The following is a 19,258-nucleotide window of genomic DNA, read 5'->3' as shown; positions in this document are numbered from 1 at the left end:
AAGCTTTATAATGGCAGTGAATGACAAAATGTGAATGCAAAAAAGTGCATCCATCCATTATAAAAGTGATCCACACGGCTCCCGGGGTTAATAAGAACCCAATGAAGTGAATCAATGGGTTTGTGTAAGACAAATATATTATATTTAACACGTTATAAAGTAAATTGTCTAGCTTCCAGTGGACCGCCTTCCGTATTCAACTTCCGAAAAAAACGTAACAGGCGTAACGATGACTTTGGGCGTAGAGCAAGCGCTTTGAACTGCGAGAGGCGTTACACTTTCTTTGTAAGTTGAATACGAAAGGCTGTCTGCCGGAAGTTAGTTATTTTAGTCTACAAATTTTTAAATATAGATATTTTTCTATTAAAAAATATTAACCCCCCCAGAGCTGTGTGGAGCACGTTTATGATGTATGAATGCACTTTTTTGGTCTTCAAATTTTGGGCTGCCATTCACTGCCATTATAAAGCTTGAAAGAGCCAGGACATTTTTTTAATATTACTCAGATTGTGTTCGTCTGAAAGAAGATCAGTCATATACACCTAGGATGACTTGAGAGTGAGTAAATTATGGGATAATTATTTGGGTGAACTAACCCACAAGCAGAATCACTAAAGGACAGAATAAATGGATGCATATGAGCCACAGAGCGGTGCACTTTATCAAAGCTAATGTGATAGTGTTGCTTTTACTTACAGGCTGAATGTCATTTAAGCTTATCTTCATTTCAGCATTGTTTCCACTTGTGAGGTATGGCGATGATGGCAGGAAGGGTTTTAAAGGGAATTTCTCCATGATCACCTTTTGAAAGAGTTTACAGAAAAAGAAAAAAAAGTTTTCACCTATACCACATGTATGGCCCTAATTCATAATCACTTAGACGCAACCAAAACAATTTTTCCAAAATAAGACAGGCCTTCACTATAATGAACATCATTAAACTCACCATTCCAGGATAATCGTGAAGTCTGGGATGTTCTCTACTCATATCTTCAATAGTTTTGGTTCCAGATGATCAGATCCATGCACAGATTGTTGAGGTGTTGTACGTCTCAATGAACTCCTCGACTTGGCTGTGAGGGCTTCTTAAGTTCTTTTGCCATTAAATCAGTCAGTCATCAGTCACTCATACTCTATTGAAATGAAAACATACCGTATGAAAAAGAGGGAAGACAGCTGAAAAAATAAACAAACAAACATACATAAGTAATAAACAGGTTGTTTCCCAAACAGCCTGGTTCTGTAGTAGCCCCAGCTCTGCACATTTGGCCTATCTAATCTTATTCAACTTACCAGCTTGTTAGTAGAGAGACTCCAAAACCGGAAATGTGTGTCAGATAAGGGAGACGTCCAAATTGTGTACTTTTGGGGATCCTCCAGGACTAGAGTCAAGAACCACTGTCATCAAGCGGCGTAAACCTTTCATCCACTCCTTCCTCTGCATTAGAATGAAGCAGGAAAAAAGAAACATTTTCAGAAAAGAAGACTAGTCTTTAAAAATAATTGTATACAACTTAATTCAATAGCTTACTCACCTTTAATTAAATGGCAGAGGTGCAATTGATGTAGTCTTTGCCTCACAAATGAATCCATATGTCTAAAACACATTTAGTACAACACATTTAAAATAAAGGCAAAAACTGTAATAGCTATGTAAGAAAAAATACTATAATTGGATGCTTTAACTACTCTTGTAATACATTTAATAGTAACATGCATGACTATATGCATATGACGACATTCATTATGAATATACAACACATTTCTGCCAAAATAGCAGTTGCAGTTTGCGTTACTACAGTAAAACTAGATAATTTGTGGGTTGGAAAACATTCTAACTGTCGTGAACTAGCCTAATTGTTCATTGGTGTTGGGGAATATCTGCACTCATTCATCTCACAGCAGATATTTGGGCGAATTCAAACGCGTCTCCCTGGATCTCACAGCGCTGTTGTGCTGTCGAGTGACCGGGTCTGAGCTCGCGCGCACCGGCCGAGCTGATAATGCTCCGCGGGGCATTATATAGCGATTTCAGACTAGGCCTAACGTTACTTACTTTATCACCATAGTAAGTTTCTAAACAGTTTCGCTAGAATAATGTTTTAATTATTTTATTGCTGCCAGGCGCTAACTGGGATAGCTAGGGTTTATTTCCTATCGAGAGCATTAAAACTGATGAGCATTAAAAGTGAACTTTAATAAATATAATATAAAATTCAGTTTTATACTATATTCAACGTTTCAGTACACAATACATAATGTTATAAAAGTTGTATACATAAAAAACGATAGGACTTACCTTTCAAATCATAATCAGGCTGCAGCAGCTTCTTCTGTTGACTGTCACTGGGCATTTCGCCGTTAAAATTTGAACCATCGCTGCTGAAACCGTAACCCAATGGCCGGGTTATTACTAAAAATAACCCAACGATGTTAAAATGACCCAACATTTTTGTAAAATAACCCAACATATTGACCCAATATGTGTAACCCAACGGTTGGGTTAAAAAAATAACCCAACGTTTTTTACTGTGTAAGTAGGACAGTTAGGGGGCAACATGGAGGCAGGGTGGAGACGAGCAATGACAGTAGTCCGAGCAGTGCACACTCTGGGATGGGAATGGGAATGGGAATGCCGGCTTTGAGTATTTGGCCAATGAGGATGAGTACCAAAGTTGGATCATGCCCTTTGACCAGCCAATTGGATATCTGGGGGAAAGAGACTCTCCAATGCCAATTCACCCCTAGATTTTCTATCACTCTTTCTCTCTGATGATTTCTGGAATTTGCTTGTAAATGAGACAAATCGCTACGCCCATCAGTTTTTATCCTCCCATCAACTCCAGCCACACTCCAGATTTCATCAATGCTCTGACGTAACTGTCAGTGAAATGAAAGCCTTCTGTTCTCTGCATTTGAGGATGGGTCTGGTAGAGAAGGCAGAGTTGGAGGATTATTGGGCCGAATATTGGCCAACAGCAACTCCTGGATTTGGCAATGTGATGTCCAGGAATAGATTTGAAATTATTTTGTCTTTCCTTCACTTCACTAATAATGAGGAGTGTGTTGACAGGGGTGTTCAAAATCTGCCCAGTCATCAACTTGGTCATCCCTTGGTTTTCAGCAATGTATGGTCCATCTAAGCAGCTGTCATTGGATGAAATGACCATTGCGTTCAAAGGGAAATCAACCCTAAAAATTTACAAACCAGACAAATATGGCTACAAAGTATTTGTTCTGAGTGAAGCCAAGTCAGGCTATGTGCTGCAGTGGTCCATGTACACTGGACACTGTAGGCCTAATGCAGGTGATTTGGGTGCTACACACCTTATTGCCCGTGAGCTGATGGGCCGCACACAGGGAAAGGGCATGAGGTGCACACGGACAGCTATTACACCTGGCCAGCCATAGCAGATGAGCTGCAGAGCAATGATTCAGGTGTGTGTGGGACTGTCAGCAGTGAGAGGAAGGGGATGCCAAAGGGCCTCACCCCTGAACAGTTTCCACTGAGAAAGGGAGATCTCTTCATGAGGAAGGGGAAATGCTAGCTTGTGCGTGGCCTGATACAAAGCGCCTCACAATGCTCTCTACACTTCCCTCCTCACTGTCACTTTTTGTCCTGCAAACGCAGGACAAAAACTACACCGACCAATCATCCCACTTGTACACCAACTGAACAACAATAATGGAGAAGTTATTATTTACAAATGTTTGGAATTCATTAATATACACACGTTTAACTACCGAATCCGTGAGATACGAAGCGTTTGTGAATCCGGAGTGTCCATAAAGGTCCATTTTACGCGCAAATTACTCAGAATTTGCTCATATATTTACGGAGGTTTCATGAATGAGGCCCAATGTATGTATATTACATACAGTAAAACAATTCTGATACCGATATAACGGCCAATATCTTTATGTGGATATTATAGTACAGTACCTGTCAAAAGTCACCTGTCACCAATGGGAAAGTGTGTCCAAACTTTTGACTGGTACTGTCCTCTAGTAGTGGACTGCATCATTTCATCCATAAAGTGGATTATTTACAGAATCAGTTCTTCAGTTTTATCTTCTGCTGGGTTCCAGGCCATGTTGGACTTTCAGGAAATAAGCGAGCTGATGCAGCTGCAAAGGAAGCTTTTTAAGTAAATGAATGTCAAATTCCTCTCTCAGATATCATACCTATTATTAATCGTTAAATATAAAAATAACTGGCAAGAAGAGTGGGATACGTGCAAGAATAATAAGCTATATCGAATCATCCAGAAATTGGATAATTTATTTTAAAACTATTGATCAAGATCTTCACCAGATTTTTTGTCATATAGGTTGTGGATTGTTTTATCATATGTTAATTTGAAAAACCTTATATAATATGATTTGATGTGTGTGTTTGCTTGGTTTTATTGTATTTATGTGATATTTGTATTTTTGTAATTCAGTTTTTGCCATGAATATAGCCTTAGATACTGACATGGCATTAAATAAAACAATCTGAATCTGATCAATTGAATGCATCCTTGCTGAACAAATGTATTAATTTCTTTGAGTCCTTTACCCCCAAAATAAATAAAATTCATAATGAGCCAGAACTTTTGACTATGTTGCTACAGCTTTCTATAATTTTCACTTGTTGCCGGGTTTAAAGTGTTAATTCACCCAAAAATGAATTTGGTTTAATACACATTTTCAAACAGATTGAATTTATGTTTTTATTCACATATAAACATGAATTAACTTCACATTCATTGGTTATGGTAAATTTGAACTAAACAACTCAATTTAAACGGATTATTTTCCTTTGACATAATTTTATTTTTATGAATGCAAGTTTCTGTGCGCTTTTGTGATTTTAGTGTGTGTGAACGGGACTTTTATTTTGGTGTGCGGTGTGACGTCATCAGTCCGCGCTGCTGCTCTGTTGTGATTCGGCTGGAGAAAGGTTTGTGTTTTGAATCATTTAAAGTGTTTAAATCTATGAGAACCCTTCTGATAAATGCGTAGTCTGTATAGTTTTTACACAAACTGTATAACTGTATAATGCTTTTGAACATTGTAATGCTTAATCTAACACGTTATTTTTGTGAGTAAAGCTCATTCATACATGATTAACATGTCTCATTTCGCTCCCTGTATCGTCAGTAAAATAAACAATATAATTTACTTGTGATAATTAATTTAGACTACTTATTTATTTGGTGGTTTATTTACTCCTTTGTATAATTATTAACTTACTATCATGGGGAATGAGTCAAACAGAAAGTGAAAGTATAAGTGAGCAGCTTTTGACCTCTGTAACTGTATTTACAGAGCATTCATTCTCTCAGACACGACGAGCTGGATCTACCTCAACACATGCTGATAGCGCTTTATCAACTGTCTTAAATCATTGCATTAATATTTCTCTTGTGTCCCATACATTAACAATAGTGGAAAATATAAAAATCAAGTTTTCAAAGTCAGTGTTTGATATAAAGCTGCTTTTGGTTTTCATCAATGACGTGATGTATAATCTTATAATGATTATTCTGCTGTTCGAGCCTGTGAAAGACTTATTATATAATTGATAATCATATTATTAATAATTATTTGTTATAGTAAGTCATTCAAATGTTTTGTTAATGTGACAATGCGAGTAATGATATCGTTTTCATCTCGAACAACTAGTTTGTTTCTTTTATAACAAGCTCTCTTGACAATGTGTGATTTTAGATCAACTTGCAGTGGGATGTAGTTTTGTGGTCTGTTTTAAATAATATTCATTGGCGACTTCAGTCTTCACACGCATGTGTCCGTGTCGATTATGTGGTGATGTCATAATGAAATTAAGTGTTGGCCTTAATATTAATTTGATAATATTGGCTATATTGTCAAAGGCATCGGCTATTGGTGATATCTCTGACTATCATCAGAGTCTGATCGCTGCTCTCCTTCCTCTACGTAATTGAAGCTGCGACCATTAAGTGCATGAAATGTCTGACATGCAACACTTCATATTTAGTACTTGTTTATATTTTTATACAACTCAAGCAGGCCTATTGAATGTGTAAACAAATATATGAGAGAAAACTAAATAACAAATCAGCTTCATAGCAGAGGGCTTAATTATTTTTTCTTTCTGTTAATTGTTCTCATCTTAAACAGGACAAAGCTCTATTATAAAGATGGCGTTTATTAAAGAGGAGAGTGAAGACGTGATGATTGAAGAAACATTGAGAGTGAAAGATGAAGAAACTGAGGAACAAACAGGTTGGTTTCATTCTCAAAGCTGAACTCTGTCATTTGATCATTATTAAAATGTCCAGCTCTACAGAAATTAATTAAAAAACTGGTTTAATTTGACATGGAGAGGGTCATGTTGAGATCACATGCCCAGATGTGATTATGACGTCATTCATTAAATTAGGAAAAATAATACAGAAGTTGTCTAAACAAAACAGCTATCTTGTGTAGGGCTGTCACTATCAATAATTTTTTTTTATGTGGTAATAAAAATAGACCTAAGCAAAGACTATAAAATTACTTAAAATACATATACAATAACAATGAGGCAATAATATTTGGTTCAAATAATGTATCAAAAGCGAGTAATCATATGGTTTTATAGAACAATACTGTTAAAATACATAATATACAAAATATAAGCAAACATTGTGTGTACATTATGTATTATAACAAATGCCAGCAGAGGGTGCTAACCGTCTGGTGTTGTTACACTTTACAGCAGATCAATTTTGACCAAACAACATTTAAATCAAATGTTCACTTAATCTTTAATATTTGTCCACTTCTTTATGATATAAATCCTGCAGCCTCTTTAATTTATTGAACAAGAACATGTAGACATCAAAACTCAGAGCGAAGGTTTAAACTTTAATTTTGAAATTGTGATGAACAGCTGCATGTTTAGAAACATATTGATGTTTTCTCCTGTGCTGGTGTGGGTTTATGAATGATTTACCTTACAGCTCTGGTGAAGTGGCGCACATTGTGATGAACAACAGATGAATGTAATAACCGTACTCGCAGCACATTCAGAGATGGAGTTTGAGATGCTCGATGCATGTAAATGAGAACACTATACGTGGAGCAGAACGGAGACGCTCAGACGCACACAAGTAGCTTTTACACGCATGAGATGAAGTGCATATTAAACCCACAGGGATTATTTCAACAATAAACCTTAAGAAAACATGAGATCAAGTAACATTTGTACCACACGTATCACTTGCAACAGAACACATTTTATATTATTTTACATTTGATTATTTAATTTATTTCTGAAGAACTCTTTAGTAGCCTATTTGGTGCACTTTAAAGGGATAGTTCACCCAAAAATGAAAATCCTGTCATCATTTACTCGCCCTCATGATGTTCCAAACCTGTATGAGCTGCTTTGTTCTGCTAAATTAATAATTAGGCTATAATCTATTAATTAACCTGTCTAATGTCTAAAAATATAATAATTCTGTCTGCCAAGCTCTGATAATGTATGGAATATTATAATATATTATCTATTAAAAAACAACAGCCTTTAGAAGCACGGATGTGTCTCGCACCGCATGCTGCTTTAAGTCAGACCGTCTGAGCAACTGAAGGAGACACCCCTCGCTCAGGGTTGCCAGGTTTTTGAAACAGAACCTGCCCAATTACTACTCAAAACTAGCCCAAAACGAGGCCAATTGCGTTTCAGGGTTCTCCGGTAAAAATCGCGTTTTTGTCCTTAAAAAATATGTGTCTTTTTGGTAGGGTTGCCTGCTAAAATTCGCTTTCCCGGGGCTAAATATCACATAATTGTGGTCACTTCAACCCACGGACATGAAGAACTGCCCGCGGCAACAGTGTAGAAGTAGCCCAACACTGCCCTCGCTGCAGCCTGCAGTACAATGACGTAGCTGGATCAGATCCAATACGTACTGGATGGGGGGGTGTTTTGGCAGCGTCACAGATACATACGCAGTAGCGATCTCTGGGTTATAATGTGCATGCACTGACAGGGCTCCAGACTAACATTCGAGAGCAATGGCACCAGCAAAATTTATCATAAAGTTAATTTAATCATAAAATTACTATTGTTTTGTGCAGTTACTAATAATAGTACATGTTTGTTTATTGGAAATTTAACAGTGAAAATGTACTTTTTATTATTATTTTATTATTATTATTAACTTTTATTAACAACAGTAATGTGCAAAAAAATCATTTTTAAGGAACATGTTAATATTCCACTCTTATTAAATGTAATATAGTTTTTCTATAGTATCATACTGAACTAAAAGGAGCACTCTTTACTTGTTTTCTGTGTAATCCAGTCACAATTTGAAGAAAGGTTTTTGTTTTCCATGAGACTTTGTGACTTCCTACTTTTTTCCATATATTAAAGAGTGCAAATGGCTAATAAGTCAATTTAGTAGCCTAGCGCGGTTCTGTTCCGCTTTCGCTTCGTTTGCCGTTCGATGTTTCACATATGTAACAGAAATGTCAGCTCTTATCACCAGTGCGACCTCTAACCAAATTCAATCACACCAGCAGGAAAAAAGTTTGCAAAAAGCAACCATTTAGTCTGGAGCCCTGCACTGGTCTTATGTGACATGAATGCTCAATATTGTATTTAGATGATGATCTATCCTGTGAAGTAGTAGTACTGATAAATAGTAGTAAGTAATTATTGATGAATAAGTCATTATTTACATAAATGTGATGCTTAAGTTATCCTACTTTCTCTCTACATACATGCAAAATAGTTATCTAAGTAATGTTGTTTTAACAACATTTTAAATCACGATTTTAGAGCTTTTAAACCTAAATTTGACCTAAATTAATAGCATGTCGTCACCACAAGTTTTATTATTTTTAAATGCGTGTATATAGAACATTTTAAAATAAAGCTATTTTATTTTATTCAGGTCATATTTGCTGTTGAGTGGAGGCAAAAATCAGTCCAATAATTGTCTCTGTAATTTTAATCCTAAAGGTACAATACAATAAGGTCTGTAAAATACTTAAAATACCAGCACACATTCAAGGTAAAATGCAAAAATAATAACAACACCAAGCATCATTATGCATTAATGATATTTTTTTGGTAAGAGTTACTTCTTTGGAGTTCCGTCCGAAGAACCCCTTCAAAACACAGAGTTCACGCCACCTTTCAAAAGCCATTTTTATCCTTTTTTCGCATGGCCCGGTTGAAGTCTCTTTTTTTCTGTAGCCACTCCGAAGTCTTTTGCATTTTACAACGGGTGAATCTCCAGTTGTCACTGGTGGTTGTCGTTAGGCCTGTCACAATAACACATTTTGCTGGACGATAAATTCGCCAAGAAATTATTGCGATAAACAATAATATTGTCGTTCTGAGACCATTTTCATCTAAAATAATGATAATGGCATAATAATGCAGGTATACACCTTTTCAAAGATCAATAAACGTTATTATTAAAGACTTATTTCTAAAGACTATTTAACATTGAAAACAGAAAACATTTTAAATATCCACAATAAATGAGAAAAACAATAAAAGCAATGGACTCTCAGTCTGTTAACAAAAATGCACTTGAATAAATACCAAAAACAATAAATAAAATGGATAAAAACTGCAACGGATGATTGTGTATTAGGTGCATATTAGGGGTGGCACAGGTCACAAAACCCACGGTTCGGTTCGTATCACGGTTTTAGGGTCATGGTTTTTGGTTCTGTATGGTTCTTATTGTTGTTTTTTCTTTTAATTGTTTACCAGGGTGGCTGCGGGTCCTTAAAAAGTCTTAAAATGTCTTAACCCGTTTAATCCCAAATTTTTTCTTGCAATTTGAGTACATGCAATTTACTCCTTAGACCTCCCTAACACACAAACTTTATGCCTTCTTTGATTTTATGTTGGTTAAGTTAGTAAAATATTAGGTTTTATACTCGGTCACAATAGTGACCGGTGGGAAACAGCATAGTCAGAATTCATTCAAATTCTTCAATTAGACCTATTTACACATTTAAAATAACAGTAACATATCCAACATATAAGAATGACGTATGATTAGAATTTACTTCAAAACTTTATTTCTATTGTTCATGTTACACAATGTTTAAACGTACAATAATACAAACACATTTGGCTAACTCATCTGAGGTAGGCTCATTCATTTATGTAAAACAGAAGCCAGGACATGGAAACCATACACCACTCCGCAATAGGGCTCCATATGATACATGTACCCTGTAGGTGATGAAAGGCTCCACAATTTATACCCAAACCTGATTGGTTTGCACCTGATATATTGCTTGCAACCATGCCTGCATTATAAGGTATCATGCTTTAATCAAGCGATAACCATTTTTGGTATGGCATCATTTTGTAAGATTCATTCAGTGCACTGAAGATGGGCCGTACTTTGTAAAAAGGCTCGTTTGTGGCCTCTGAGTTAGGGGAGGTGATGGGGTGGGGCACATCAATTGTTTTTCATGAACATCTGCCCCATCCTCCAGATAGATCACCTCTGCATCGCCATTCAATAGTCTACATGGCAAATGGGCCGTTTCACCCTGGTACTCCCAATCTGAGCCATCACTGTCACAATCACTTTCAATTGCCACTTTTTCAAGTGTAGGGATGATGGTTATGCTGCACACAGCACTTGGGGGGTCACATTCTTCTAGGATGTCCAACACATCTGATAGTTTTAAACTGTGTAAAAAAACAAACAAATGATAAATAGGATTAACAGATAAAACCTGTTGTTTCAATTGAAACTGTGTTATATTACCGGTCACAATTGTGACCGTTAACAAATTTACACATCTTACGAGCAAAATATATATGCAGGAGTATAATTCTCAAAATATATCAGTAGTAGACCCTTTTAAGAATATATGTGCAAAATATGGTAGTTCTATTTGTTAATTAAGGTGTTTTACTTACTTTTTTTGTAGTAGTCTGAGGAAGACATCTTCCAGATGTGCAAGCAGGAAGTAAACTGATCTGGTCATGTGATCTTTCACGCTAGTCACATGACATTGATACGTTTTAATCAAGACAATCTATTTTTACATTTAAAAGTTAAATTTCTTGCCCAAAGCCAACAACAACACTTTTAGAGCTTTCAGAAATAAGAAAAAAGACACAGTCACATTTGTGACCGGTGGGATTAAACGGGTTTTTAAATAAGGTTTTCCTTAAATAAGGCCTTAAAAAGTCTTAAAATGTCTTAAATTCAGATTCGATGGGTCTTAAATATTTTTGGTCACATTACCGGTAAAATTTCTCCAGTCTGATGGACACTGTTCATCATGGACACGTGACTGTTATCATTGGACAAACCGCAGATTTCTCCCCGCTTTAACGTTAGTTTACGCGTCATCATCAGAGAGAGTGCGGTGGCAGAATCCAGTCGAACTACAGCTAACGTTAGCTGACCAGCCTCCTAACTAGTTTAGATGGGTTCATGCAAGTTTACACAAATGGCAGCATCATATCACGAGAATGATTCTTCTGGTTTTATCACATTCAGCGCAATTCAGCGATAGATAATGGATAGTGATTTCTGGTATCAGTGTCGCGCTGTTGTTAAGGCTCGCGCTGCCTGACTGTGAGAAACTCTCATGGAGAAATAAAATGAGCGTAATGGCAAACGTAAAGAAATTCACAGAAGAAACATACTGAGGTAAAAATTCAACATGTTTAGTTTATTTATAATATAGTAGCCTACTGTAGTTAAATAATATACCATGACAAGGGAGCTATTTTGCTGAGTATTTTCACGAGTGCACGTTACATTGATTTAAGTTCAACAAACAAGTAGTAAAGTTACTTGCATTTTATACACAATATTCACTGTTTTGTTTAGTTTCACCAACGAAAATAGTTCCAAACAAAGTTGACCGCAGAAGTTAGCTATTTCACGTTCTCCAAGCGACACTCTGCATGTCGTTTTGTTCCAGCGCTTTGAACCAGTCGGTTGAAAAAGTGACTTACCGCCACCTACTGGTGGTTTAGTGTGTTTAAATGTATGTGTTTAAGCATTTCTTACTCGTATAGACCTATTCAAAATTTAATTTAAAACATTAATCTCATAACATTATTTTTTGCAGTTGTAATTTTACACTGTAAATTATTTCATTTGATTGGTAACAGCGTTATAGTACATTTTTTAAGAGCACTGATGGATATATTACTTCAGAATAAATTGTTAATACCACCAAAAAGCTTGGTGATATGATACTTTGTGGATACTTTTATTGTTACATCACGCTGTAGTGGACATCAGTGAACATCTCAACTATGTTATGAAAGATACAACAGAATGATTTGATATACTATTTTACTTTATTCAATATGTGTGTAAAATTGCCATAAATAAATGGGGGGGGGGGGGTACTAATGAGAGTAGTAATTGGCAACATTTTCATTAGAATATCTAATATTTCATGGAAATATTACATATATAATTTATTTTCCTGTTCACTTGTGTCTTCCAAAATGTCTGATTTACATGCTTTAAGTGCTTTTAAGTTGCTCTGATGTCCACTACAGTGAATGTATGAAATCGAGGTCCTGTTTAGTAACATAAGTAAGTTTATTAAGTCATATTCTGATTTTGAAACCCCATCATAATTTTCTGAGATATTGATTTACAACAAATTATTTGAAAATTAGATTTAAATGATAATTGCAAAATATTGCTAAATATAATCATATTTCCTTAAAGGTCCCGTTCTTCGTGTTTTTTTGAAGCTTTGATTGTGTTTACAGTGTGCAATATAACATGTGTTCATGTTTCGCGTGTAAAAAAACACAGTATTTTTCACACAATTTACTTATCTGTGTACCGCTGTTTCCACTGTCCTAAAAACGGCTGGTGATTTCCTTGTTCTATAAAGTCCCTCCTTCAGAAACACGTAACGAGTTCTGATTGTGCAATCGGTTCCTGTGCTGTGATTCGACCACAGCTTAGCGCACGTGAAAGCGGTTCCTGTGTTGTAATTTGACAGCAGTTTAGCGCACGTTGGAAAGGTCACGCCTCTTAACGGAGCGATGTATGCGTTCAATAATCTCTACAGCGTCCCTGGGAAAGCCAAACAAAGGTGATTTGACTCCTGGATGAAAATAACAGCGTCTCGATGACATGGCCATAAACACACTCAACGCAACAGTTCCTTTTCTCCACGCGACCGTCCGCTTCTCCACGTGGGACAGCAACAAGACCGCGCCCCCTTTTTCGCGTTTCTTTGTGGGCGGAGGTTAGTCTGTTCTACTGCTCTACTGACGTAATTAAAGAAGGAAGTACCAGGATGTAGTCCAAGCCAGCCGTTCGCTGTAGGCTTTGAAAGGGAACTTCTGTTAAATAAAATATCTCGCTTGGCATTGAACTTTGAGCTTTATAATTTTACAGGTATTATTTATGCTCTAACAGCAACATTACACACTAACTAAAGTTTGAACAATGGAATCGTGAAGAAGGGGACCTTTAAGAATGTAAAATTTGATCATTCAGTCAGTGCCAGTTATATTTAGAGACAGATGAAAAAGGTCAAAAAGACGTACTATTAAATGTATTAAAAATGTATTATAGTATATTTGTATTGTATTAAAAACATACTCAAGTACATTTTTAATGTATTTAATAGTACGTATTTTTCACCTAAGAGGGAGTGGTCATGGTGAAACCTCCAAAATGGTATCTCTGAAAATCCCCGAATGTGCTCTTTACAGGACACCCAGACCTAAAAATGTGATGCGAATGGTGTCAGAAAAACCCCCCCGCTAAAACATAATATCCACTACAGTTAACAAAATGCTATGCTTGGGTCTCAGGGGGATATATTGTTTTCTTTTTGCATTAAAAGCATTAATTATTATATATACGCATGTAATATAATGTGTATTTCCATCACAGGTTTGGTCTTAAATTTCACATAAGGTGGCATTAAAAAGGTCTTAAAAAGTCTTAAATTTAACTTGTTCATATCTGTAGACACCCTGTTAACACTCCAGAAATTTACTTCAGCATATGATGTATAGCTTAATTATCCACAATTTAGAATACAGTATTAAAAAAATTGTTATATCATGTAATCATGCACAAACTGAATTTGACTTGACTTTAAGTACATTATTGGGACCATCTCTGAGGAAAGCTAGGTGAGATTTTGATACAGCAAGAGAGAAGACATGACATGGTTTTCATTTATTTGGCAAAAAAAGGAGACTGTGTACTGCTATCTCTACAGTGCCTTTTTAGCACACAAAGATTGAACTTGAAGCACACAAAGATTAAACTGAAGAATTAACTTGCATTTATTAAACTGCCAATTTCAGTGTAGCTTTAAGCCTTGTTTATACTCGACGCGTCCGCACGAACGCGAGGCATAGTTGTCAAGTCCGCATATAACAAGCGACTTTGGGCTTCTTTTTTGGCAAGTCACGTTAAAAAATCATGAGTCGCGGGTTACGTTTTTTTGGGCATATATAAAAAAAAATGTGGTTGCTTGTTAGGAAAATATAATAAGCAACTTCGTTTCTTTACATTTATGGTCGCTGTTTTGTCCAATACATTGACTGACACTAGGTGCGTTTACATGGATCACTGTAATCGGTTTAAAAGTCCAATCCGAATGAAAATGCTCCATATAAACACCTCAATCGGAATAAAAATGGCCAAACCGAATGAAATTGTAATCGGTTTGAGAGGGGTGGGATAAACCTTTTCATGAACCGATCAAACGAAAAATTCCACCATGTAAACGATCTGATCCGATTACTTTGAGTGCACGTCTTTCTGTGACGTGATATAAAGCGCTTGCGCGCCTCCACAACTGAAGAGCGCGCGCCGCGCTCACACCAGGCTAATGTTGACAAGAGAGGAAAGTTCATTTTTCTGAGGTATTAAACGTTTTATTTCGTAACATTTTATGAACATGATGTTTGAATAATGACACAGACATAGCCTGGCTACACCATCTCATCTCCAGCGTTTGTCCGAGGCTTCAACTGCGCCTGACAGAATAATTAATTTTTCTGAGGTTATTCTTACACTTTACAACAAATAATGAATAGCTTTTATAAAACTGTACAAGTCCTGGTGGCCGTTGAGAGCTGCCATTGCAACGGAGAACATTCAAGCTGCTGGAGTGGACATGTCGATATTTAGTTTCTCGTAAGTTAGATATAAAAACAAAGTTAAACTGCTTCAAATTGGTTAAGTAACATTACCCACTACTTTAATTATTTTTGTTAATATTTATACCATTGTGATTATGGTATCTTTCCTTAATCATCTGAAATATCTATGCTCTAGTATGCGGAGCACGTCTTGAATGCTTTCATTCTTGTTTCACCGTATAGGCTATCCTATGTTTTTATTAATAATTTGAGTGCATTTATAGTTACATTTTGTGTTTTTCAAAATAAATGAATTGAATTAATTTTGATTCCGCATTCATCATTCACAGCTGTTGAAATAGCCATTGTATTGGACATAAATTAGGTTAAACTACTGCATGTCCGCCCACAGAAAAATAAATAAATATAAAAATGACCAACACTATTGATCCACGATACTAACATTACGAATCTGATGCAGCAGACAAACTGTGTGCGCATGTCACAAAATTATTCCTACTGAAAGTCAGCACATGTAAACACCAGATCGGTTTAGATAACGTCTCATGTAAACAGTCCACCAAATCTTTCAATCGGAATGATTTTAATCGGAATGACAAAAAAGTGTGCATGTAAACGTGGCCACTGTCTTCAGCCATTCAGTGCAACGATACAAGTGCTGTAGTAATCCATCCTCATATATCCTGCCTCCTTCTCCCCTTCATTGAAGTACTTCATTGAAGTAAAATCGCGTTCAATGTGCAGGTATGTGTGACGTTATAAATGCATGTAATGATAGTTAGTAGATGTAAATAGACGCATACATTTTTACAAACAATGCCACCAGCAGAGATGTACAGAGATGGAGAGGAAACGGGGAGGAGAGGCACCTAATTTAATTAAAAAATATATTTTTGTAATGTATTTAAAATTACAGGCTTTTATAAAAAAAAACAAGTTTACTAATAATAACAGTAGGTATGGTTCTAATTTATTTTATTATAAATATGTGGCTATATTGCAGCGCTCCCTTAGTGCTTGCCTGTGTCCCAATGTGCATACTATCCATCCTAAATAGTATGTGACATTAGTAATTTTCAATACTATTTAGGGCAGATAGTGTGCACATTGAGATGTAGGGCTTATCTTTTTCAAGGTTTGCAGTAGGGCTGTGCAATTAATCGAATTTCGATTTCGATTTCGATTTTGCCTCCCAACGATCACCAAAATAGTACAATCGAGAAAAAAACGATTATTTTGCCTTGCGTTCTGAATGAAACGCGCACGCGCTCATCCGCCCCTCCCGAAGCCACAAACTTTCTCAGATCGGGAGTCTCGTGTGCATATCATCCGCTGGAATTTAAAAACTCGGCGCGAGTAAAGATGGCAGAAGGAGGGCAGTTACAGCAGCGTTTGGTGAGCAAAAAAGGCAAAACCAACTCCGTTGTCTGTGAACAGTTTGGCTTCGAGGAATCAGACGACGAGCAGAAACATGCTAACGTTACGTGCAAGATTTGCTACATGGTAGTGGCTGCAACGCAAGAGAACACCACGAATTTGTTTAACCACTTGAAAATTAAACAGAGTGACCTATGACAATCTAATAAAGAAACAAAAACTGACGAGAGCAGGGGTGCCGTGTAAACGTCCTTTTTTCCCCTCATATTTTTCTAATAATTCTCTCTTTGTAAACTTTGTTCAATGCATGCGAGTGCTGCCGTATGTTTGAATATGACCAGTCGTTTTCACCGTCATCACCCGGGTTTAGTGCCAGAAGACGCGAATGAGAAGCCGCGCGCGCTGTGAGGAAATGTATCTCTGTGCGCTCATCCGAGAGCGCGCACACGTCTCTCAGCACGCAAATACTGAGTTCTCTTTCAAGTCTTGCTCTTGAACGGACAAACTCACACAAAACGTATGTCAACATGTCCATCTTGATGAGTATCCTAGCAGACATAGTCTGTATATGCCTTAAGTGAACTTTATACAGTCGATAAAGACGACGCATATCCGATCCGGATTGAATAGCTTTTGTAAGTTTAATAGGATTCATCTTTAATTTATGCACTCAAATATGCAATGTTATTTTACATTTGAGACATTTCTGTACCTGAAAACTAATGTTAGACGTACCTGAAAAGCATATCTAGCCGAACCATATTGTTGATCTTATTTATTTGTGATTATCATTTTTACGTGAATACTTTTATACTTTGATTTGAATATATGTTATATTATTTATTTTAATAGTTCAAAAAGTACAACAAATGTTACAATTTCAATTGAATTGTTGAAAGGTGTATTTTTAATAAATACAACACATTCCCAAAGTCATGTGAAATAATCGTGTTACATAATCGTGATTTCAATATTGACCAAAATAATCGTGATTATGATTTTTTCCATAATCGAGCAGCCCTAGTTTGCAGTGTGTGTTCACTACTCACTGCCCCTAATATGTGTGCACTAACTCTGACTATGGGTTACCATAATTGGCCTTCATATCACTTTTTCTCTTTTTCCATCTCCAAACCTCTTCTGTTCACAGCTGATCGGAGGATATTGAGTGTCCTTTACTGCAATTTGATGATTTTTGTAAAATCACATCTGTTTTTGCTTTTCAAACTCAGAGAGGTTTCAGTTTAATATGTTGCAGGCTCATTTATTGATAAAAAATAATTTATTATAAATAATATTGATGATAACAAATCGTATAATAATATTGGGTTTGCTTTTGAAGCTGTGGTTGCTTATTTGTCTCGCGAGAGTTGGCAACACTGACGCGAGGGTGCGCGCGGCAAAAATGACGTCAACGCGGAGTGGGTGGTAGTTGAATGCGCGAGATCCCATTTCGCTTGGTGGTGTACACATCAAATTTTGCGTGCGGCTCCGCAACCGAAGAAGCATCAAATCCAGGCGAAATTCCAGGCAAATCTGGCAGAGCATGACGTCTCATCATGACGCCACCCAGTCTGCGCGTCGAGTATAAACACCTCCCCTACCAGACAAGGTGCGAGAGAGAGAGAGAGAGAGAGAGAGAGAGAGAGAGAGAGAGAGAGAGAGAGAGAGAGAGAGAGACAGACAGAAGGAAAACAAACAAGCATGCAAATTGAAATTATTGCGGCCGGAAAAATTATCGAGCTAATTTTTTTTATCGTTTGATTAATTGACTATCGCGACAGGCCTAGTTGTCGTTGACTTTTAATTATGTCAAATGCTGTGAGAAAAGGCTGACAAAATACTGACAAAGAGAAAGATAAAATACACAACATATTTAAATCTGTATCTGAATAAATAAAATGAATGCCATAAAATCATGATTTCATGGCCAGGATCTGTTAGTTGACAAATGAAAAATCACAAACATGACACTTGGTAATAAAATAATTGTATAAATACAATTTATTCATATGTAAATTAATTTTATCTCAAACAGGATGCGGAAAGCACTGCACTGGCTTCAGCCTAGCCCTTCAGATACAAAGCAATTTGCACGTCGCTGGCCAGAGCAAAGTAGGCGGCGTTTTCAAAACTTTTAGCAGGAGTTCTATATGTTTAGTCATTTGATTGTTGTTCCACCTTTTGGTCAGCAGCAAATATGTATCTGTCCCATGCTAAGAAGCAAGAGACAGCATTAGCCCTGCTAGTAAGAAGACGAAGAAGAAGGAGAGCAGCAAGTAAGAAGAGGCTGTGGGTACATGAAACCCTCAGGTCCAGGGAACAGTTTGGGGAATTCAGGCTTGTGAAAGAGCTCTGTTCTATTGGCCCCATGGGTAATCATCACAGAGCGCAGCGGCAAAAGTTGAGCTATTTTGAACTTTGACCACGTGCTGCGCATTCGCTTTGGTCGATGCAGCAACAAACCGCCCTTGTGCAGCGCAAGCCATTGAAATTAATGTATTTCTTCTTCGCGTTCTGTCTGAAAGGCTCATAAGATCCAACGCGGAAAGTTTTAGCTACAAAATGAGTACCCCTGACCGCAATACAAATGTGACTGAGTCAGAAGATGAAGCACCATAAAAGTTTAAGCCAACCTGTCCCTGAAACAACCTGTCCCCACCACCTCCATCCCCACCACCAGCTGTGTCAAAAGAGAAACCCTCAGCAAATGCAGATGTAAAAAGGTGAACATTAATTTATTTGTACCGTTTTTATTTCTACAAT

This window comes from Gobio gobio (genome assembly GCF_949357685.1).
Source record: "Gobio gobio genome assembly, chromosome: 5".
Lineage (NCBI taxonomy): Eukaryota > Metazoa > Chordata > Actinopteri > Cypriniformes > Gobionidae > Gobio > Gobio gobio.
This window is presented reverse-complemented; position numbering follows the sequence as displayed.